Consider the following 25,325-nt stretch of genomic DNA (forward strand, 5'->3'; position numbering starts at 1 on the left):
TATACTGTGGACAATAATAACTTTATTTTAGCATCTATGATAGCCAAAAACTACTCAAACGTCAGGGGGTACATTTTCAGCACAGCATGAGCAGATTTAGCCCAGAGATTCCCATTAACGTCAATGAGACTTACATGGTTCAATCTTAACACACTGCGTTGAAAATTTACCCCAAAGCATCAGAGCAAAAGCTCCCCAAAAAGAAAGGAAATTTTAAATTTTCTAACACAAATCTAGTTTTTTTCAGTATAATACCCATTCAACATTCTTAAACTCATTATATAAATTGGTATTCTTTTCCTTAACACTAGTTGCTTTATCTTCAAAGCAAAAATGAAATAGTTTAGTGGCAAATTTTAATACTGACAGCTCTGTCCCCCATTCACCTCATAGAGAAAGAGAAACCCGCAAAATATTTTAAAGATTTCACTGAAAAGGGACACCTGGGTGGCTCAGTCGGTTAAGCATCTGCCTCCAACTCAGGTCATGATCCCAGAGTCCTGGGATCCAGTCCTGCATCCAGCTCCTTGCTCAGCAGGGAGCTTGCTTCTCCCTCTGCCTGCTGCTCCCCCTGCTTTTGCTCTCTCTCTGACAAATAAATAAATAAAATCTTTAAAAAAAAAAGATTTCACTGAAAAATTTGCTGTTAGATGGCTTAATAGTCCTGTGCTTCACAAAATATGCTACTTTAACTATATAGCTTTCTGTTTACTGTGGATAACCTTTAGTGCAAAGACAGTATTAAATGTTTTTGCATCTTATTTCTTCAACTTTCTGTTTTACGTATTTTCCAAAGTTTTGGGCTCATATAAATTTAAATTAATCTTTAAATTTAGATCCTATTGTGTAAAATATGAAAGTAGTTTGGCAAAAAAATACCATTCTTGGACAATACCAACACACAATTTTCAGACTAGATATAGTCTAATAACAAACTTGGATTTTTTTTTTAATTACACTTTTAACTGGAATAGTTGGCTACCTTGATATTAATAACACTATAAAAACAAATCTTAATTAAAACTAAATTCTTCTAAATAAAATCTAGCTAATAAAAGTTCATGGATTTTGCCACATAAATAAAGTAATTTTAGCTACTATTAGAAGTAGTATTGTTTTGCTACCTAAGTTGTTCTTGATTTTTATCTTTTATAATAGTTTTATAATCGGTTAAATAATAATAAGTACTTTACTGAAAACATAATAAAACATAGCAAATGACCAGATACCTCCTTGTGTGTCTCAGACAACATTTAAACAAAGTGAATGTATCATCAATATTTAGCTCCTTACTGAAGAGATTGGCAAATTCATCCTCTTAAACCCAGGGCATAGCAAATGGTTACTACTCAAAAAATGCTTATTGTAAGATCTCATTATATATGTAATATTTTTAGATTAACAAAATATACTTCTTCTTTCAATGACAAAATTTTTCCATGTACATTAAAATTAAGGAGAAAGAGTTACAAGTAAATTGTAACTACAGAAAATGATTTCATGCGTATAGAGATTCAAAATTAAATTTCTTGATTAAAAAAACAATGTATGGAGGTCTATTTTTCTATAACAATTAAATAAGTAATAAATGTTTATTTTCTTACACTATTTTCAAATATTTAAGTGCTCATTTGAAACCTATACACAAATCATAGATTTCCTAGAATTCCCACTGAGATGCAGACAAAGAGTCTGTTTTATTACTTCTGTGTGGATTCCAATAGGTTATAATGGTTCCAATGTCAGAGGACTCCTTCTGTGTGATAATGTATACAATGTGGCCAAAAAGACTTCAAATTCCTCTTAAAACAATAGATATTAACAGTATACAAACACCAGGAGCATCTCACTCAAGAGAGTACGTAATCTACAAACCAAGATGTCAGGTTTCATTTGGGTTAAGAGTATTTATGTTGGAATGAAAAACGCTTGGTTTCTAGTCCCAGCCGAGGGTGCTGCTTTCTCCTCACTTGTTACCACCATAAGCAAACAACTTAACTCTCTAGGTCCCAGTTTTTTATTCCTATATATTTTTCTTAATTTCCTATATGGAAGCTACACTTTTCAATGTTATAGGTTAGGGGCGCCTGGGTGGCTCATATGGTTAAGCATCTGCCTTCGGCTCAGGTCATGATCCCAGAATCCTGGGATCCAGCCCCGCATCGGGCTCTCTGTTCAGCAGGGAGCCTGCTTCTCCCTCTCCCTCTGCAACTCCCTCTGCTTGTGCTCTCTCACTCTCTGTCAAATAAACAAATAAAATCTTAAAAAAAAAAAATGTTCAATGTAATAGGTTCTAGCATTCCTAAAGGGACAAAATTCTCTGCAATATGTAAGTAATCAGTATTTTTTTCACTCACTGCCCCCTTCTCTTCCTGTATCACAGTAGTTCAAAAATTAACTTTTTGACATAAGTAATTTATTAAACATAGTTTTACTCCTCTAATTTATTTCACATGTCTACTAACAAAGAATACTATCATAAAATTACCAGGAAAAATAAAGAATTATATTAGCAAAAAAAAAGGCCAGAATATAAGATGCATAGCATAGGGGCAGGATCTTTTCCATTTTAACTTGTCCTCTAAACCTAGAATTAGGAAAAGCCAGTTAAGTAAATGAGAATTCACATACTACTTTCAAAGTGATATTTTCTATTGAGCTACTAAAAATGTTCTTTCTGCTCACATTTCAATAGTACTTCTGCCTTAGTATATGAGCATATGTTAATATCCAAACATTGCACTACAACATAAATAAAAATAACAGTACAAAATCTGTTACAAATTTTTATACACTATTTTTTAAGGAATGCATTCAGTGAAATCATCTGTAAAGTCAGAGCTCCATACAATAAAAACTCTATTATAACTATGATAATAAAGTTATTTTTTATACATGAAATAGAATTTAACATTCTATTTCATGTATGATTTAATGGATTACATTACTCAGGTGCTTGGTTAAAATTTAGCTTCTCCTGGGCACCTGGGTGGCTCAGTTGGTTGGGCAACTGCCTTCGGCTCAGGTCATGATCCTGGAGTCCCGGGATCCAGTCCCGCATCGGGCTCCCTGCTCAGCAGGGAGTCTGTTTCTCCCTCTGACCCTCCCCCCTCTCATGCTCTCTCTATCTCATTCTCTCTCTCAAATAAATAAATAAAATCTTAAAAAAAAAAAATTTAGCTTCTCCCTAACTATGCCAACGAAAGTACTAAATTCACAGTATTTGTCAGACAGGAATTGTGAGAGCTAAGACAGAAAAATGCAAAGATGTTTAATATGCAGCCATTGGTGTCAAAAATCTTAAATCTAAAAAATACATACCAAAGTGTTTTACAAATATTTTCAAATTCAATATAAAGAAGATATATGATCTGTACTGCTTCCATATTTGCCTGTTGAACTACCAGGTCCTAATAGGTGAATAATTTGGCAGATTACTTCTCATTTCCAACAATAAAAATTACAAACACAAATCTACGTCTGAAGTTGATTTTATAATCTAATCTGGTTTTGCTTCTGATTCTCTACTGAGACGATTTAATGTTTAATTATAGGGCTATATAGTCTTAAAAATAATAAGCCTACCTTACTATGCCTTTTTCTAAAACTCGCCACCCCCTCCTGACCAGGAGAAGGTCAGGGCACAATCAACTCCTCCTTCAAACACTCTTATTTTAATATACTCATTAACCTTTCTGGTACTGCTTTATCTATTCCCATTTCCAAGCATGAAGTATCTTTTATTTAGTAGGTACATGTGTACATATAAAACATGTCACAGTGTTTCCAGTTGCAAGATAACGTAAAATAAACAAAGTGAGTTATCCTGGGTTGCACAAAACCTTAAAGAAAAGTTGTGGAACTGATTGTTATGAGATCTATCTCCATCCCCCTAACCGATTTACATTACTTTTAATTCTCTTAAACAACAACAATTGAAGCCTATAATCAAAAGAGACAAATGAGTAGATTTCTTGACATGTGCTAATCACTCTTCTAGGTGCTTTACAAGTATCAACTCAATCTTCTAAAAAAACTATTAATTCAATTTACAGATGAGAACCTGGGGCAAAATGAAGTCACCTATGAGAGGAGCTTGGTTAATAGGAGGAAGAGCTGGGCTGCAGGTGGTTTCACTTAAAGGTCTCTTCACATCTATTACCATATGCTTTTTTGACCACAAAGATCAGTTAGATCAGTTAATGAGGTAGGCAGAAGAATCCGCACCCCGCCCCACACAACCCCCCCACCCAAGATGTCCACATCCTAAACCCCAGAACTTGTGAATATCTTATGTTACATGGCAAAGGGAAATTAAGGTTGCAAATGGATTTAAGGATGCTAATCTGCAGATCTTTACATGAAGAGATTAGCAGAATGATCTAAGTGGACCAGTGTAATCACAAGAAACCTTATAAAAGGAAGATGGGGTAGATAAAAGAAGAACTTAGCTTTGAAGACAGAGGGATGAAACCATGAGCCAAGGAATACAGACAAACTCTGGAAACTGAAAAAGACAGGAAATGAATTTTCTCCTAGAACCTCCAAAAGGAGCTCAGTCCTGCCAACATCTTGGCTTTAGGCCAGTGAGAACATTTCAGACGTCTGATCTCCAGACTATAAGGTAATAAGTATGTGTTATTTTAAGCCACTAAATTTGTAGTAATTTGTTACAACAGCATAATGGTTAATTTTATGTTATCTTGGTAGACTATAATGACCAATTGCTTGGCCAAACACTATTCTAAATGTTGCTGTAAAGGTGTTTTGTTTTGTTTTGTTTTTAAGACTGTGATAAACATTTACAATCTGTTGACTTTATTAAAGTGGATTACCCTCATAATATGGGTGGGCCTCATGCAATAAATTGAAAGCCTATAGAACAAAGACCAAGGTTTCACAAGGAATAAAGAATTTTACCTCCAGGCTGCAACATAGAAATTCTACCTGAGTAACGAGCCTTCAGACTCAAGACTGCAGCATCAACTCTTACCTGACTCTCCAGCTTGAGCCCATTCCTTAACATCAATCTCCCTTTCTCTTTGTGTGTGTGTGTGTGTGTGTATAACCTATTACTAGTAACTTACTACCAGTTCTATTTGTTACTACTATCCTTAGCTATATTATTATCTTGAAAAATGTGTCTTGGGCTGCCATAATAAAATACCACACTGGGTGACTTTAACAGAAATGTTATTTCTCACAGTTCCAGAGGCTGGGAAATCAAAGATCAAGGTCCTGGTCAATTTAGTCACTGGCTTGCAAACAGCTGCCTTCTCACTGTATCCTCACATGAAGAAGAGAACTCTGGTGTCTGTCTCACTTCTTATGAGGGCATTTGTCCTACTGAATTAGGGCCCCACATTTACGACCTCATTAACCTTTAGTTCTTCTTCACAGGTCCTATCTCCAAATGCAACCACACTGAGATTAAGGCTTCAACACATGAGCTGAAGAGGGGGGACCAAATTAAGTGTATAGTAAAGGAGTAACAATTCTCCAAAGCACATGCACATATTTTAGTACTTTTGTATTTAAAATTTAAGATATACAGACATGAGACCCTTAAACTATACAACTGCTCAGGATCCGTAGTTTATCACTTAATGATATCGCTTAATGATATTTAATTATTTATATAGCATTTGATAGTTTACAAAGCACTTTCAAGCACATTACAAAAAAAATTTTAATAGTTACTCCCATTTTATGTATGACCAAATTTGAACTCAGTGGGGTACACTAGTTCTCAACATATGAGTCTCCCAAATAGTGAACTGGAATTGAATCTGCATCCTTTGATTCTAAATGTTTTAGACTTTGCATATTCAGAACTGCTCATCAACTGCAACATGATGAAAAAAGGGGGAAGATTTTCTAAACCAACACAATACAATAAAGTCAATTTTCAAGAATTAGTCAGATATTCTCATCCTTTTCTTAGCTCTCTAAGTATAAACGTGTAAATATACCCAAGATTCTGAACAGAATAAAAGACAAAGGAAAACTTTAATATCTTGGACATATAGGACAGAAAATACTATTTATATGCAGATTTTTGTCAAATTATTCAGTGATTTTTTTTCCAAGTGGTTGTAGAGAGGACCAAAATTTTCTTTCCCAATAATGAAACAAAAATGAAAGATTGTGTTTTCCTTGACTGGTGTTGAGTTTCCAAAAATGCCACATTTCAATCTAAAATTTTATTTACATTTTTCACCAAAAAATAACCCTGGAAAGAAAGTATAAGTTAGTAATTCAGGATTTGTTTTAAAACCAGGCAGCCTGGTTCTTAATTACACCAGTTACCCGTTGTCATCTGGACAAGTTATTTAATATCTCCAAGTTTCTATTTTCTTTTAACTAAAATGGTCATAATATGCAAGACTGCTATATAAGAGGGATGCCTGGGTGGCTCAATCAGTTAAGCGTCTGCCTTTGGCTCAGGTCATGATCGCAGGGTCCTGGGATCAAGCCCTGCCTCGGGCTCCCTGCTCAGTGGGGAGCCTGCTTCTCCCTTTCTCTCAGCCTGCTGCTCCCTCTGCTTGTGCTCTCTCTCTCTCTCTCTGGCAAATAAATAAATAAAATCTTAAAAAAAAAAAAGGACTGCTATAAGAATCAAATTAGAGAATTAATTTATAGAACTTGCCAAATATCTGATAACAAATAATTGCTAAATAAATATGAGATTTCACTAGCCTTGTGACTGTCGACATAATAATCCTATTTAAAATATTTTTAATTCTCTGGATATTAAATTTGCCAAGGAAAAAACATAGAAAATTTAACAGAAGGAGTTTTCATATTTGCATAATCTTAGAGCTATTCTAACTGGGCTAAAGTGTGGTGTGCACTACAATTGTAGATGTAGTGTATTCAGTGGTGCAAAGCTATTATCTTGATGAGGGTCCCTGGTGACACTTATCTGAAGACTATTCAGAGCGGCTTTGTCATTCTGTGAACTAGCATGAGCTAACTCCGCAGAACAGTGACAAGACTGCAGCAGTGTGTGTGTAGTGAATGCTTCTGAAAAGGAATGATGACTCAAATCATGAGAACTATAATGATGTGACACTACTTCATGAGTCACAAACTTTCCCAAGCATTACCTCATTTGATCCTCTAAACAATCTTGACCTAACAGAAAGGCAAATACTATGGCCCTTTGGCTGCCGGGTAATTGGGAGTTCTGAAATGGTAAGTTTGGTCCATTAGCAAAACCAGATTAAAATCTCTATCTTGAGTCTCTTTGTCTAGTGTTACTAGACATAGTCTTCTTCCAAAGTTAAGTAGATTGAATTTGAAAAAAAAATCATTTTCAATAATACCCGATTTATTTTCTTTTAATGCACAAAAGTAATAGCTCTCTCTTTAAGTTTTTACATCAGGGTGGAGAAGAGTAAAAAAGATTTTCAGAAGATACTTTGCTATTAAAACTGTTAGTGTGAAAGGCTGGAAGGCTGATACAGTCCCTGGATATTCCATCTATAAGAAGAGAAGCTGCAATCTTCACTTTGCCTTTCTTTCTCCAATCAAAGGATATAACTGGGAAACAAGCTCCTCTGCTCTCCACTAATCTGCATTCACATTTCACAATTCATACTTACTGTGCCCTTCAAAAAGTACCAAGCCCAGTGCATAAAGAAAAGCCTACTAATGTCTCCCTTATGCAAGAACAAAAAAAACAAGTTAATAGCTTTTGATGTAGAGAGATCCATTTCCAGCCCTCCTATAAACCCCATAAGGATCCTGGCAGTACATAATAAATGTACTCTAACCACTCTTTGAATAATGACATGGCAAAAGCCTTTGCGAGGTTCCTATTAATCTTCGGGTCAAAAGTGCCTTCAATCTACTAAGGTACTTGCAAATAGTTCCACCACAAATCTGCTATATATTTTAAAAAGTTAAAATAATTGCTACTTCTTCAGCGGTACCAGCAGCTTGGATAGTAGTCTGCCAGATCCTCTCCCTGATTAAGCTCTAAGAAATATACTAATGTGCTTAAAAAACATACATTGCAGTTCCAGCCTCACGGTTGATAACAAAACAATCACAACACCAAAAAGCGACCACAGTTTTCAGAGCAGTAAGGGAATTTAGAAATCAACAGAGCTTTCATTTCTATGAGTTTCAGGTTTAATTTTACACCTTCCCAGGTAATAAAATACCCCCAAAAGTTAAGTCTGAGTGGAAGTTCAAAGGTTTAATGCCTTAAAAAAAAACTTAAAAACAAATCAATTTACACTGTTAAATTTTTGTATTATCAGGAATTTAACTACTAATTATCTTTAACAAAATTCATCTTGAGTAAGAGGCATTAGGGAAATGGCCTAAAATTGTCTACTTCCCTTTCCATAGTTCAAAAGGGGGAAGGGAAAGGGACAAAGGGGGAGGGAGGGGTGCACCACATTATATATCAGACACTTGATATGTTCACGAAAAAATGTACTCAAATGTTTAAAAATCCCAAGGTAAAAAGTCCTAAAAACATGAAAATGACATAGAACTGAATGGGACAATTCCAAATCATTTCCTGAATCAAACCAGTTTTTTTTTTTTAATAGTTCACTACTATAATTCTAGAAACACCTTTATCTTTCACCTGAGAACCAGTTGCTTTTTTTTTATAGTTCACTACTATAATTCTAGAAACTTACCATTATCTTTCACCTGAAAAACTGCAGAAGCACTGTAACTGATCACCTGCCTTTTACTCTTAGCTCCAACTCACCCCCAGTTCATTACCCATCTAGTAACCAGAATGATCTTTTACAAGGTAAATGAGATTTATCATTCTTTCTTCTTGTAAGTATCTAAACTGATTTACAAGTAGAAGAAAATCTAAATTTCTTACTGTGGCATTTTAGGATCCTACCTAATTCAGACCTAGCTAACTTTATATTTTATCCCACTCGGTCTGCCATACTAAATGCCAACCAAATTGGCCTTTTCTGCCTTTGAAATAAGCCAAATTTGTTTCAAGGCTCTTGCATTTGCTATTACCCCAGTCCCTCAAGAGGCTTCCTCTTTGTTATCATTTGGGTCTCAACCCACATCTTACTCCTTATGGAGCCTAGGTGAGCATTCCCAGATCACTCTACATTTCTTCACCTTGTACTTTACATTGTATTTTAATCATATTTAGCACTATCTGAAATTGTTCTATTCAATAACTTATTTATAATTTTTTTTCATAGTCTATCCCCCCACCCAAATAGAATTAAATTTCATGAGAGAAGGGATAAATTTTCGTTTACTGTTGTGTCCCGGTGCCTCAGTTCTGGGCCACAGTAGATACTCTCAATAAATATCTCCAAATGAAAGACTAACGCATGAGAATTCAGAACTGTATTTTTACACATGATATCTGGAAAATGGGGAGAATGAGACAAACTTATTCTAGAAGTTCATTTCACATTTAACTTACTAAGAAGTGGTGTCATCCTGAGAATTCGTTACTAAGACTGAGAGCAATCTGAAAATGGTTTTATGGCATTTTAGAAAACATCAGTCAAAACCCCATAAAAGCCAATCAAGTCTGACTCCTGTTGTATCTCTTGGTCCCTAGTCTTCTTTCATGATTTCCAGAAGCTGCTGGTAGGAGGAAGAATCCTATTAAATTTAGTTAGCAAAGACTTAAAAGCAAGCCCACCCTGGTTCCTTGCCTCTGCAGTCCCTCCTTCGGAATTACTTGAACTACACTTTTTTTTTAGGCTTATATTGAATTACTTTTTATTTATTTATCTTTTTTATTTTAATTTCAGTATAATTAACATACAGTATTATATTAGTTTCAGGCTTGCAATATAGTGATTCAACAATTATACACATTACTTGGTATTTATCATGATTGAACTACACTTTAAACACTGTCTTTGGATGCTTAGTTCCTAATGCCATGGAAGAAAGCTTTATACAGAGCCCTTGCCTAATATCCTGAGGCTCCCCACAGGGGAATTTGTGGCTAGTTTAGGTTGTATATCAGACCTTTCACTCAATTCCTATGGGTGGTTTGGGGTGACCTATAAAGCATGGTTATTAATTGTGTCTTGGAATTGAGGTAGAGAATCAAACACTGTCCATAGTCAACCGTGGACCAGATATCAAATCAGAAGTAAGGGTGTGGGACAAGGCACCTAAAGTGCCCTAAAGATTACTACATGGCAAAAGGTGGACACACTCAGAAATGTGTTAGGTGGGTTCCTGTTCAATAAAGAAAAAAAACAAGTTCATCTATTACAGTAAGGAGAAATAACTGATGTATTTAAATTATGTCCACTTTATTTTTAGAGAAGTTTCAGGGTTACAAAAAAAAAAAAAATTAAGCAGAAGTACCGAGTTCCTTTATAAACCTTATCTTAGGTAAGAACTGAGCAGTTCCTCCTCTGGAGAAGGCAGACCTGATTCTTATCAGTCTCAGAAAGTGTTAGCTCTGCTTTGCACACTTTTCTCTGTCCACACCCTCCTCCCAGGCCTCTCTTAAACTTTCACTATACCTTACCCTTCAAATCTCAGCTTAAAGATCCCTTCCTGGGCGCCTGGGTGGCTCAGGTGGTTAAGCCACTGCCTTCGGCTCAGGTCATGATCCTGGAGTCCCAGAATCGAGTCCCACATCGGGCTCCTTGCTCAGCAGGGGGTCTCTTCTCCCTCTGACCCTCCCCCCTCTCGTGTGCGCTCTCTCTCTCGTTCTCTCTCAAATAAATAAATAAAATCTTTAAAAAAAAAAAAAAAAGATCCCTTCCTTAGGTAGACTTTCCTGATAGCCCAGGTTGTATCAAGCTCCCATGTATGTGTTTGCACTTAAAAACATAAATTACAAGTTCTTATTGCAATAGTTACCTCATAAGTATCCAATGACTGAATTAATGAGTGATGAAGATGATTAGATAATACATTGCATTTCCAACAAAGTGTGAAAAACAGGGAGGCTAAGCAGATTTTAACCATCGTACTACTGACATTTGGGAATAGATATTTCTTGGCCATGGGAGGCTGTCCTGGGCATTACAGAATGTTTAGAATCATCCCTGACCTCTTCACACTAGGTTCCAATAGTATCATTGCCACCCCCACCTCAATGGTAACAACCAAGAAATGTTTCCAGACATTGTCAAATATCTCCTAGAAAACAAAACTACTCCCCAGTTGTGAACCACTGGGCTTGAATAAACAGACTGGAATCTGCTGCAAAATTAATAGTTTCCAAGAAGCTAACAGAATGGGAAAGTGCTCACCTCCAGCAAGCGGGAAAGGTAAAGTGCCCTAGAGATTACTACATGGCAATAGGTGGACACACTCAGAAATGTGTTAGGTGGGTTCCTGCTCAATAAAGAAAAAAACAAGTTCACCTATTACAGTAAGGGGAAATAACTGATGCATTTAAATTATGTCCACTTTATTTTTAGAGAAGTTTCAGGGTTACCAAAAAAATTAAGCAGAAGTATAGAGTTCCCTTATAAACTATTTCACTCCATCTCCCTAAACAGGCAGTTTCTCCTATTAGTACATCTTGTATTAGTGTGATATATTTGTTAGAGTTAATGAGCAAATATTAATTATTAACTAAAGGCCATAATTCACATTAGGGTTCATTCTGTGTATTGTGCATTCTATGGGTTTTGACAAATTTATGGAGACATACATCAATATTATAGTGTACTACAGGATAGTATCACTGCTCTAAAATCTGTGTTCCAACTGTCCATCCTTCTCCCATTCTCATGAGCCCCTGGCAACCACTGATCTTTTTACTATATCTCAAGTTTTCCCATTCCAAAAATATCACATAGTTGGACTCTTTCTGTCTCCAGCCACCTTAGTGAGAGGAGTTGCTGCCATCACCACCCACCTGCAATGGATGGTCTTGCACAGCTGCTCCAGCTTCTTGATCAAGAGGAACAAGCAGACATACAGCACCAAACCCCAGAACCTGAAGGCTCACAATTCCTTCCCTACAATGGGCTGATTTGCTCCAAGACTGTAGGCATGGAGCCAGTGGCCAGAAAGCAAAGGTGTAGAGGTAGTCATGAAGCAGACATCCAGCCAGCAGAAACCGGCCACCTCATGAGTGGACTACCATCAGTAAGAATGCCTGGGCTACCCTTCGCAGAATCAGACACATGATTCACAAGAACAAATACCACCCAGATCTGCACATGGCTTCCATTCACAAAGCCAGCACCATCCTGAGCAGCTAGAAGCCTATGATGGTGAAGAGGAAGCTACTGGCCCCACCAACAGCTCCTGAACACCTGCCCCCCACCTCCAAGTCAATAAAGATGTCAACCACAAAAAAAAAAAGAAAACAAAAATCACATGTTGAAATTATAGAGTATGGAATCAGACTAGCTTCTTCACCAAGAAATATGCATGTAAGATTCCTCCATGTCTTTCAATGCGCTGATATCTGTGAATAATATACCATTGTCTGGATATACCACAGTTTGTTCACCCATGCACCTATTGAAGGACATCTGCCAAGATTTGGCAATGAGGAATGAAGCTTCTATAAACCTTCATGTGCAGATTTTTGTGTAGACACGTTTTCAACATTTGGATAAATACCAAAGAACATGACTGCTAAATCATATGTAAGAATATTATTTAAAAAAAAAACAAAACTGCCATACTGGAGCACCTGGCTGGCTTAGTTGGGAGAGCATCCAATTCTTGATCTTGGGGTCATGAGTTCGAGCCCCAGGTTGGGTGTAGAGATTATTAAAAATAAATAAATAAAGCTTTTTAAAAAGTAAACGTCTTAAAAACAGAAACAAAAACTGCCACACTGTCTTCCAAAGTGGTTGTATCATTATGCATTCTCATCAGCAAAGAATGAGAGTTCCTGTTTCTCTATATCCTCACCAACACTGGGTGGTGTTGGTGTTTTAGATTTTAGTGATTCTAATAAGTGTGTAGTGGTATCTCATTGTTGTTCTAATTTACCATCTTCTAATGACCAATGATGCTGTGCATATTTTCATATGCTTCTTTGCCATCTGCACATCTTCCTTAGTAAGTTATCTGTTCAGATCCTTTGCCCACTTTTTGATTGTATTGTTTTTGTTTGTGCCCATTAAGAATTCTTTGTATACATTGAATAGCAGTCTTTATCAGATAGGTGTTTTGCAGATTTTCTCCAAGTTCTTAACAGAGCAAAATTTTTAATTTTAATGAAGTTTATCAATGTTTTCTTTCATAGACTGTGTCTCAGCTGTTGTATAAAAAGCCTTCACCAAAACTCAAGTTCACCTAAACTTTATCCTATATTGTCTTCTAGGAGTTTTACAGTTTTGAGATATACATTATGTCTTTCATTTATTTATTGAGTGAATTTTTGTGAAAGATTTAAGGTGTGTTTCTAGCTTCATTTGTTTTACATGTGGATATCCAGGTGTTGCAATACCATTTGTTGAAAAGACTCTTTTTTTCACTAAGTTGCCTTTGTTCTTTAGTGGACTAGGAGTTGATCATATTTGTGAGAGTCTACTTCTGGACTCTTTTCTGTTCCATTTTCTTTTAACAAAAAAGTTAACTATTCTTTCACCAATACCATACTGTCTTAATTACTATAGCTTTATGGTAAATCTTAAAGTCTGATAGCATCATTCTTTCAACTTTGTCCTTCTCTTTCTAAATTTTTAATAATGGTTTATGAGCACTAAGACACCTAAAGTATCTAGGTGTACATAACATGATTTGAAAGTTGCTCTGAGGGCAAAAGTGTAGGTTTTTTTTAAATGAGTTGATAGGAGCACTAACTATGGGCAGAGACAATAGAGCTCATTCCCCACATTATAAAATGTGGGCAGACTTGGCCCTCAAACTATAGCCCTGGTCTTCTAGCTCTTTTTGTACTACCACAACATTAGAAGCTATATATTCTGGAAGGAATAATAATAAAATGGAAGTAACCTGGGTCTACAAATCATGATTTAGAGAGTACCTAAGAAAATCACCTGACATGCACTGGATACAAGCAAGAAATAAATCTTTATTGTGTTAAAACTTTTATTTGTAACTGCAATATAGCTTATATTATCCTGAATTACACACCAGAAATAGTAGGTTGTTTTCTGGTTTTTGTTTTTGTTTTTGTTTTTTGTCAGCATCATTCAACAGTCAGAATAAGAAGCTCAGAAAGCAGAAGACATACAAAAAGTTGAAATTTGGCACAAAGTAGAATGTCCTTGCTTAAGATCTAGATATCCTTTATCCCTTCTCTACCAGAATAATACATCTGAGATATTACCTATTCATCTGAAGTCACAACCTAGACCAGAATATACCCATTCCACTCTTTCTAACGCCTGTAGAACATGCATAATTTATTTACAGGCATTAAATTTGTAGGGTCCACAAGCACTCAGCCTGAGGTAATTCAATTATCTTCCCCTGAAGTGGGACAAGTAAAAAGCAGCAGATGAAAGAAAAAGGAACAAAGGAACTCTAAAAAAAATAAGCTGATCTTAGAGGGCATGGAAAAAGCATTTCTTAGAAAGTAGTAATTGTAATAAGGATGCTCATCATTTTCACATGCTATCTTTATTCCAAAAAACCTCAAAGGATTTTGGATTTGATCTCGCAATTTCAATACCTGTGTGAGTGCTTGAGAAAACTAATAATTCTCACAAGATATTCTCTTTGAAGGCACCAAAGTGGAGGATATAATTATATGTCCCAATGAATTGATCACTTGACTACACCCTGGAATAACCCATGCCCTTGGCAAAGAATGGAAAATAGGTATTCTTCACAGAGGGAAAGCAGATTCTTCATTTAAGCAGCCATTGTTTAAAGTCAGGAGAGACAGCAAAACTATTTGTACATATATCAGAAGCCAATACTGTAGGTATAGTTTACCAAGAGCCTAAGCACTCTATTCTTCCATAAATCTGGTCATTTAATAAATAATCTTTGAATGCTTAATCAGAGTAAGAATTGGTCCATTTTATATATTTATATTTATTAGGTTTCATCCAAGAGAAAGAAAGTCTCTACTTTTCTAAGAGCTCTCATAATCTGCACATGATCTTAGAAACTGGGCAGTGAGACTACCTCGAATGTTTTCTAGACCTTAACCTTCCCATGACTTTTTGAAATTCAACAAGCAGAAGACCCTTTAACAGTATATGGCATTCATATCTAATGTTTAAAGGTTAAACAGTATATATACATTCAGCAATTTGTGCCAAGTGCCAAAAAATAATAACTCAGATCCTAAAATGAGTTCTTGATATATGTAAAGTTGCTTGCAAAGGAGAAAAACAGACAAATTAGCATAATTCCTTCTTTCCTCAATATCCTTGGCAGCAAAGAACAAAACCCCCCACTGGTAAAAAGCTGCTCCATCTGCCATCATATTGCAAGAACAGCTTGCTTTCTTGGAAAGATGATTTATGGGACAACCAAATCATATCTTTCATTTTGGGGGTGGAAGATGGTGGTAGTGAAGTTTCTGTGGAGAATATCCATCTATTGTAGGCCCATTGACAAATATACCTAAAAAGCAATACTCTGAACTAATGTAATTACCAGCAATCTACCTTCCCTTTCCTTCGAACCTCTTTAAAGCATGAGGTTGTTATTCTTATCTAAAGACACTGCTATGTATACATGATTTATTAAGAAAGTTGTGCACATAAGAATGAGATTTTTTAGTATGATAAATGATCATTGCTACATAGCAATATGGAAGTATTATGGTGGAAGCAAGTGTCTTGCTAATTTTCACATATAGACAATAAGTACGTAAGATGCTAGTAACATTCCCCAGTAGTGATTCCTCTGTATTTTAATCTGTAGATGCAAAAAAAGGTGGGAGACTTAAATGATCTGATTCAAGTCCCCAGTATAAAACTGTGGTAGAGACAAATTAGTGTAGGACATGTGACCTGAGATACTGAACCACATGGTAGACCAAACTGTCTCTGAATTTACTGATATCAAATAGGTTTCCAGAAAAGTAATTGACAGATATGAGTTCCTTTCTTCCTCCACATTTTCTCCCCTCTGGAAAATCAATTAGAAATGAGCAACATTTAAAACTTTACATTTTCATGACTCAAAATAAATTCTGATCTCTTAAAATTTACTTTGGAGCCACATAATTTAAAGGAGTATTCTTTTGTCGACATATGGAGCAAAAGTATAAATGAATATTTTACTTTATTGTAAAGAAACAAAATAGAAAGTCAAAATAATATTCTTTTCCATTACATTATCTTTTTAAATAAGAGAGTAAACTAATACTCTTATTAACAACTCAGTAATGTTGATTGTGAAAATTCCTCCTTCCTTGGCTTCATGACCTTCAGAATTGTAATTTAATGATGAGAGGAAGGTTTCAGAGACCCTTTTAAGACAAAGCAAATCTTCAGAACTATTATTCCATTTGGTTTTACATATGCATTTTAATTTTTCTACTTTATGACTCCATTAATCTCTCATTTTAAACAGCCTCCATTTTTAATTAAAGTACAAGTTTTGCAGACCTTAGTTTTATTGCTGACTGATGCCTTCACTAATGGTTTTTATTTTATTGTGAATCTCAAATGCAGTTATGGTGCCAGGCTGAATTAACACACTAACTGCAGTCTTAAGTGAATGAACAGGTTAAGCATAGTAAGTGTCCCCTTTGAAAGTCTTAAAAACTCTAGAATATAAATATGCAAACACCTTAAGGTCACTCATACCAAAACCTCAAGGTATATGAAAACCATGAGCAGCAATGAACATAGATGGGCCTCTTTCTCTCTCCTTCCACTTACAACACCTTCCTGGCCTCTTGTTATGCCACAGCCCTTCACACTTAGGAGCAGTGTCAGGGAGGAGATCCTGCTCCTTCTATCTCCAAGGAGGGAAAAATTGGTACAAGGCTAGTTTTCAGTGAATCATACTCAATAGGAGCAGCATTTCTTATGCCAGGGTCTTTCCCTTTTTCTGGGCCTTTTCCTTTTTTCACAGACCTGCATGCCCATAAGTATCTTTCTCTTCCCACTACAAATTCTTTAGAACAAGTTTATGCTTGCTTTCTTCAGGGAGATCTAAATTCTTCATCTTCTCTCTCCACAAATAGGTAGGTGAAACTATCTGAGGAGGATGGAGTTGGAAACCTTGCTTTTTCATTGAAGCTCCATTTTTTAAATTAGCTTTGGAGATTCCAAAAGCAACAGTTCGATCTTACTTCCCAATTGACTCAGGAATGAAACAGAAGGGTGTGATTAATTTGTACTAAACACCTAACCAATGGGATAAAAAATTAAATTGCTAATCATCCAGTTTCTGGACTATAGAACTCACTTTTCAGTAAAATATGCTATATACCTTAATTGTACTCTAAATTTTTTAAAAAATATTATATTTATATACAAAATATAACCTTTCATCTGTATTGTTTCCATACTTTTGGAAACACCTATATTGTTTGCATTCTTTCATATTCCATATCATTAATTGATATCTGTAATTCAGGAATTTATTTGTCACAGAATGAGTAAACTCCTCAAGAATAGTTTTCAGTCAAAATAAAAATCAGTAACATCAAAACATTAAATAAAACAAGTAAAATAGTTTTATAAGAAGAAGTCTTGGGCGCCTGGGTGGCTCAGTTGGTTAAGCAACTGCCTTCGGCTCGGGTCATGATCCTGGAGTCCTGGGATCGAGTCCCGCGTCGGGCTCCCTGCTCAGCAGGGAGTCTGCTTCTCTCTCTGACCCTCCCCCCTCTCATGCTCTCTCTCTATCTCATTCTCTCTCTCAAATAAATAAATAAAATCTTTAAAAAAAAAAAAAGAAGAAGCCTTTTTTGTTAAGATTTCACTTATTTATTTTTTTTATTATTATGTTAAATTAATCACCATACATTACACATCATTAGTTTTTGATGTAGTGTTCCATGATTCATTGTTTGCATATGGAAATCGGAGGGGGAGACAAACCATGAGAGACTATGGACTCTGAGAAACAAACTGAGGGTTCTAGAGGGGAGGGAGGTGGGGGGATGGGTTAGCCTGGTGATGGGTATTAAAGAGATCACTTATTTATTTATGAGAGAGTGTGTGCATGAGCGGAAGGAGGTGCAGAGGGGGAGGGAGAGGGAGGGGGAAAAAAAATCTCAAAATCCATACCAAGCATGGAGCCAGATGCAGGGCTGATCCCACGCCCCGAAGATCATGGCCTGAGTTGAAACCAAAAGTGGGATGCTCAACCAACTGAGTCATCCAGGCACCCCTAAAAACAACAGTCTTTAAAGTTAAAGACCCCTGTTTAAATTCCAACTCCAAGATTCATTTGATATATGAATCTGTGCAAGTTACTTGATATCTCTCATCCCTAGTTTCCTGATCTGTGAAATATGAATGACAATATTACTCATAAATTTGAACGTAGGTTGGAAACAGTTTCTCAGAATGGTGTCAGGCAATTAATAGATGATCAAGACAGTTTAGATACTGTCATCACCATGTGGTAATCTTATAAATAATGATTTTTCATTATTATATTAATCTTCAAAAAGTACATTTCCAAGCTTATAGAAAAATAATCTTTAACTCCATGATTCTGGTTTTTCATTCTCACCTTGCCCACTAATTATATGACTTTGGGCATGTTGCCTTTTCATTATGAACCTCAGTCCCTGCATCTAGAAAATGATGTTTTGAAAACTGCAGAATTTTTGTACACAGGGATTCAATACTGGATATGTAGTGGTTAGCACAGAATAAGTGTTAAACAAATATGATTTCCTTTCCCTCCTTCACTTGACCAAATGAATGAGTTCATTTTGTCTTCTTTATAGCAAGAGATTGCCAATGGTTGTTGTAGCCTTTGGGCTTCATCTGCTGAAAAGCCAGAATTCCTTTGCCCTTTCAAATCAAGTTCTAGAAAATGGTTGCCCAAGGGAAGTATAGGGAACTGACTAGAAAGGGACACTTGGGGAACTTTCTGGAGTGATGAGAATGTTCTAAATTTTGTTTTAGGGGGTGGCTACCCAGTTGAATATAACTGTCAAAAATGACTGAAGAACTCTTATGAGGTGTACATATTATTTTACATTAATCAAGTCTCAATGTTTTTAAACCCAGGCTAATCTGAGAGTTAGAAAAACAAAAGGCTGTCTATCTTCTTTCTATGAATGATTATTATTAAATAATTATAGAAAAAAAGCTTGAGGGGAGCCTGGGTCGCTCAGTGGAACATCTGCCTTCGGCTCAAGTCATGATCTCAGGGTCCTGGGATCCAGCCCTGGGTCTGGCTCCTTGCTCAGTGGAAATATGCTCCCCCTACTTGTGCTCTCTCAATCCCTTTCTCTCTGTATCAAATAAATAAATAAAATCTTTTTAAAAAAAGAAGAGAAAGGGGCACCTGGGTGGCTCAGTCGTTAAGTGTCTGCCTTCGGCTCAGGTCATGATCCCAGGGTCCTGGGATTGAGCCCCGCATCGGGCTCCCTGCTCAGCGGGAAGCCTGCTTCTCCCTCTCCCACTCCCCCTGCTTGTGTTCCCTCTCTCGCTGTGTCTCTGTCAAATAAATAAATAAAATCTTAAAAAAAAGAAAAAAGAAAAAAGTTTGAAATAGTAGGCAACATTTAAAAACTGGTAAAGATCACATGGAAACCTAGATGCCCTACTTCTCTTTAAAAATCAAAAGACCTGGTAAGAATGAATACACATTTCCTCAAGTAACAGTCACTAAAAGTGAATAAAAGCTAACAAATTAGAAAGAGTTTGCCCCAGACCCTACCAACTCTAGTGTTTCCCACACCAACCACCCAAACTTATGAAAACAGAAGCCTCACTGATATGGTAATCCATTTTACAATACCATATGTAACATAGTTTTTGGTACTTCAAACTGAAACTCTCCTCAGAAGAGTAAGTTCTATAACAATACAATAATGTAGAAATTCTAATACATATGTCCTACTGTTAAAAGCCCAAATATAGCCTAAAACTCATTTTTCAAAGGAAGATACTCACAATTGTTGTATTATAACAAAAGCATATCTTGTTTATTATAGACTTAAAATAGTTGAAAAAATCATGTACAAAATCTATTGTTTCAAAGAATTAAGTGCTTTAAATTATTCCTGCAAGTGGATCATGCAAGGCACATGGCTTAAAATTGGTAAGAAACACTGGTGGTTTGGTTTTTTTTTTTTAATACAATCTTGTCTTCACAATTTAATAATTCAATCTTGTCTCATAACTTAATAAGTTACAAATATGACCCAGAACTCTCTCTTTGCCTAAACCTGAGCAGTAGTATCCAAACACTCGGATTCTAAGGCAGGTACAACCAGTCTGTTGCACTGGCAAAAGTGATTCACTTCCAGGACTGGTAGAATCACTTGAGCTGATTCTTATCTTAAGATGAGAAAAACCTTCCTGTCAAGGGTCCACAATGCTCTGAATTTCAGTAAGCACTCACTGTATTAGTAATACTCATTTATGAGATTTAAATCAATGAGAAGACACCCAGGAGAAATTACACCAAGGCCCTGTGGAGCTGGTTCAAACAGACACAATCAGAACCACAGGAACATATTATTATTATTATAAGAATGCCACACATACATATATGGCACACACAACGCACACAATTAACTTTTTAAAAATAAAAATGTGAAAATCACAACAAGCAGAATAATAAAGGAATAATAAGCATGAAAATGCTAAAATATTCATATTCAATAAAATAGAGAATACACAAAGTAAAAAACCTCAGGTATAAAGCCTAAAAAAGAATTTTTTTGTTGTTTTTAAAGAGCCTCCTCACTTCTTGTTGCCATTCAAGAGTTGGTTTTTCAATGGCATAACCCAAAGGCAGAGTGCAGTATTCAATCGCTTTATCCAATAATACAAACAAACAAGCTGGGAGCCTCATGACCTGAAGTGAACAGAGAGAATTCGGTCTCAATAGTACAGTGGGCATTCCCTTGGGAGCTGCACAACTATTGGATTGAAATCAAGTGCCTTTCCCTACAAAATGAGAACTAAGGATTGAATCAATTACCTGAAGGCAAACCCAATCACACAATGAAGCCTTTACCACCATGAATGCAGCAGAAGAGCAAGGTAGGAGGGCCACTGCATAACTGTTCTACAATTATCAGCAGTGGCTACACAAACAACATTTAGCTTTCATTTACCTGGAGAGACTGTCACATCTGGCACAGCGGCCACAGCTGCTGCCCAAGGCAGAGAAGGAAACTGTTCACACCCGTGAAGAAACAACCTATCTATTATCATCAGCTAATACTGAACATGATGCCTTGTGAATAGAGCAAAGATTCTGCACGGTGATTGCCGCAAGGTTTACCATATCCTTATTTTTTGTCAGATGCCTATTTTATGTAACCATCCAAAATGGGTGTGCATTCTTTAGTATTTATTAAATGAAATGAGGAAAGCAAACTAAACGAGGTAGTCTGTGGGAACCATTCATAAAATTCACCACTCTGTTTAAGAACACGGAATCACTTACTTTAAACCCCGGAGAAAGAAAGCTGTACCAACTTTAAAAATCCCACATTTCAGACACTTATTGCTGCCACCTGAAATGTAAAATGAATACACATCTAATTAATTGGTCCTTATTATAAAAGTATAAAACTCCAAGCAATCAATCAAAGAAAATGACAGATTTAGTCCTCTAACAGTTCTTCCCTAGAAACAGTTTCTGTCACAACTACTTTCAGGTGAAAATCACAGATAGGACCATTTAATATTAAATTTGCTAGTGAGGCAAAAAAGACTGGATCAATTCAAATGTATCAGTATCACCTTATTAACTGTCAACATTTAGGTAACGTCTTCACGTGCCGGGCACCATTCTAAGCACTTCGCATGCACTAAATTATTAATCTCTACAACAACCTATAAAGGAGACACTATTATTATTCCCAGTTAACAGATGAGGAAACTGAGTAACAGGAAGATGAGGTGACTTTCTCCCCTAAGACCACACAGCTAGTAAAGGCTGAAGCTAGGTTTTCAGAGAAGGCATTTCCTCTCCCAGGCTCTGAGAGTCTACTACACAATTAGCATCTAAACTACTCTCCCAAGAAGCAAATGTTTGGTGTGTGAACTCCATAACAAAAAGTTATAAATTTGGATAGTCACATGAGTTGACATTATAAGATAATCTAATTTATTTTTAAAGATTATTAGAATTTATACATACAAAGGAATGTGATTTCTTTTATAAGTCACCTTAAAAACATTTATGCAACACAGCAAATTTTCCATTACTTAAGAAAGAGATATATTGGAACCCCTCCTTGAATTTAGCACCTCTATTAGAATTCATTTTCATACTCATTAATCACTAATGTTTTGGGGGTACCAATGAAATCCATAGCATATTTAATAGTATATTGCTATCTTTGGGGAGGGGGATTTCACTTTTTTGAAAAGTCAAAATATATTTTGAGCCAAGCCAGGTGAGTGATGTGATAGAAATAGTTCATATAGTTTTTGGCAAAACAGTAGGATTTACATCCCCATCCATTACTGATTATAAAGCCAATTCCAGTGAGAAGTTTCAAAAATGATTCCGCAACATCCTCACCACTAGAATGTGTATAGTTTTCCAAAATGACTACTTTAAAAGATTGCCCTATTTGCATTAATTGCACTAATTCTGGAAGTTTGGTCTTTAAAATCACATTACTTTGTAGTTATATCTCATAATCTAAAATAAATAATGAATCAGGATTTTGTTTTATGGTATTTAAAAAATATGAATATGCATGATAACATGTATGAACACTTTTTTAACCTGAATAATAACAAATTCACAAAACTTTAGAGGTAAAATTAAATCTTACAAATATCTGTGACTGAAGGAACTTTTTTCAGCACTAAACAAAATTTTAAAAAAGAAAAAAAAGAGAAAGTGAGAGGGTGTCCAAAAAGAAGCAAACAGTGCTCAGTTCCACAAATTGTTCCAATTTTAATAAAAATTCCCTATACCTATTTGTTAGATAAAAACACGCAAGGACACTTCTTTTTCTGCCATCTTGGAGACTGTGGAGGCTGGGAGCTGGGAACAGGACTCCTATAATGCCAAATAATGTCCAGAAGGCTGTGGTCCAAGGCCATTTTTGCTGGCTATAAGCAGGGGTCTCCCGAACCAGAGGGAGCACACAGCTCTTCTTAAAATCGAAGGTGTTTATGCTTGAGATGAAACGGAATTCTATCTAGGCAAGAGATGTGCTTATGTGTACAAAGCAATGAACAACACAGTCACTCCTGGTGGCAAACCAAACAAAACCAGAGTAATCTGGGGAAAAGTAACTGGTGCTCCTGGAAACAGTGGCATGGTTCTTGCCAAATTCCGAAGCAACCTTCCTGCTAACGCCATTGGCCACAGAATCCGTGTGATGCTGTACCCCTCAAAGATTTAAACTTAATGAAAAGTAAATAAAGATGTAGATTTAAAACACACACACACACACACAAGGACAAGAAGATTTTGAAACACCCACTTCGAAGTGTCCACTAGCAAATAGCCCTCACTTTGTTATCTTTAACACTGGGCAAATTCTCACTCTCCCAACCAATGAGCAGCTCTTACGCATCCCCCTCATCTTACTGTACCTTCATTGCTTCCCCTCTCTCCCCACTATTATCTATCATCACCCTTGTAATAAAATACTCCTATTTTAGGAAATGAAGATTCATCCAATCTGGTCTCAGGCACAATCTTTTGCCAATTGTTTCCTCTCAATTTACATCTGCAGTGATACCATGCACTGTTGATTCTCAAGTACCTCAGAGAAAACTCCTTTAGGCCACAGATTATGATATAATCTTTACAATGTAATCTAAGCCTCAAGTAGATAATTACTCCCCAGTGTTTAATGAATACCTTCAAACTAATTTCGAGGCATTTATTTCTTGCCTTGCCAATCTTGATCTGTATGTTTCTGAAAGTCAAATTCTGGACTTTCCTCCTTTTAAACAAAACAAAACATGCACACACACAAACACACACCCAAACTCTAGCGATAAGCACTAAATAAATTCATTACCAGAGTATCTGCTGAACTAGTCACAGATAACATTTTTTACATTTTTCTTATTGTTGTGATTGTTTTTATTATTTCAGATTTGTCCTCATCAACAGACAAATTGAGATTATGTTCTTACTCCTAATATTCAAAGAAATCTCTCTTTCTCTACCAAAATTGTTTCTTTGGCTATATCACCACTAGGGGAGTAAAATGAGGCCAAGCAACAAAGAGAGTTATCTGTTGGCCCTTTTGGGGGGAAGAGAAATTTTTACACCAGTTAAGATGGTTGTAAGTGAATTTAAAATATTGACACAAGATTGGCAGCTAGCTGCTCACATTCTGCCTGAAAGGTTTACTACTGGCAGGAACTCCCAGCAGCTGCTTGTTTGAAACGTGAGAAAACATTTGGACAGTTAGGATAGCCTGATTTTCCCCTTAAAAATCTGTTTGGCAAAACTTCCTGGCAGTTAATATGATCCTGTGAAAGGCTTTAAAAAAAAAAAAAAAGTGTTCACATCTCGTCACAAAACTTGTTTTGCCAGTGTAGACGATATTTTAAAAAGCCATATTTTAAACTCACAATCTTTTTATTGCTAGCTAATATTTTTCCTGCAGCCAATAACTAATGCAAAATGGATGGCAAGACCTGTTTTTATAATAAAATGATTAGATGATCCATAGTGGAAATCTTTTAGAGATTACCAGTAGCGTCCATGAAAGTTAATTTTCTTGTATCAAGTTGAGATTAGAACAGAGAGCATCATGTGCAGCTTCATCAACGAGTACAAAATCTTTATTAAGAAACTCCTCTAACAGTGCTATTGATTTAGAGAACTCGTTCTTAAGCATTAAGGCAAGAACAGTCCAAATATCTTAACTTCGTTCTGCCACGGTCACGCGGTAAAACGCAGCATGAGCTCTCTTATGCATCCAGGTACTCTGCATAAAATAACCACTACCCAGGGGTGTGTAATTTGTGTACTCAACTTTTATAATAATTTTCTGAGCATTTCCTTTCCTTAATGGGTGTTCCTCTCTCACTTTAACTGTTTTCCTCTCATCCACTTTCAAGTATGTCATGGCCTCTGCAGTGCTACCCCTTATCTAAGGCAGGGCAATCTAAGGATATTGATTTATGACGGCTATGTAATTTACACACTCCACAATTTTTCCGTATGATTTATTCAAAAAACAGATTGTACATTAAGCATGACATTCATTAAGCTGGCCCATTCCAGTTTCATATTAATCCTGTATTAGATATGTTTGGAAGTTTTATGCATGTATAGTCATTTTGGCAGATTTTAAAGTA

General features: G+C 36.1%; 1 pseudogene; it reads left to right on the forward strand.

Annotated features, from left to right (window-relative positions):
• Positions 1-13,255, forward strand: part of LOC110591350 — a 41,140-nt pseudogene extending 27,885 nt beyond the window's left edge.
• Positions 13,256-25,325: the final 12,070 nt, after the last annotated feature.

This window comes from Neomonachus schauinslandi, chromosome 2, assembly GCF_002201575.2.
Source record: "Neomonachus schauinslandi chromosome 2, ASM220157v2, whole genome shotgun sequence".
In the NCBI taxonomy this organism is placed as follows: Eukaryota; Metazoa; Chordata; class Mammalia; order Carnivora; family Phocidae; genus Neomonachus; species Neomonachus schauinslandi.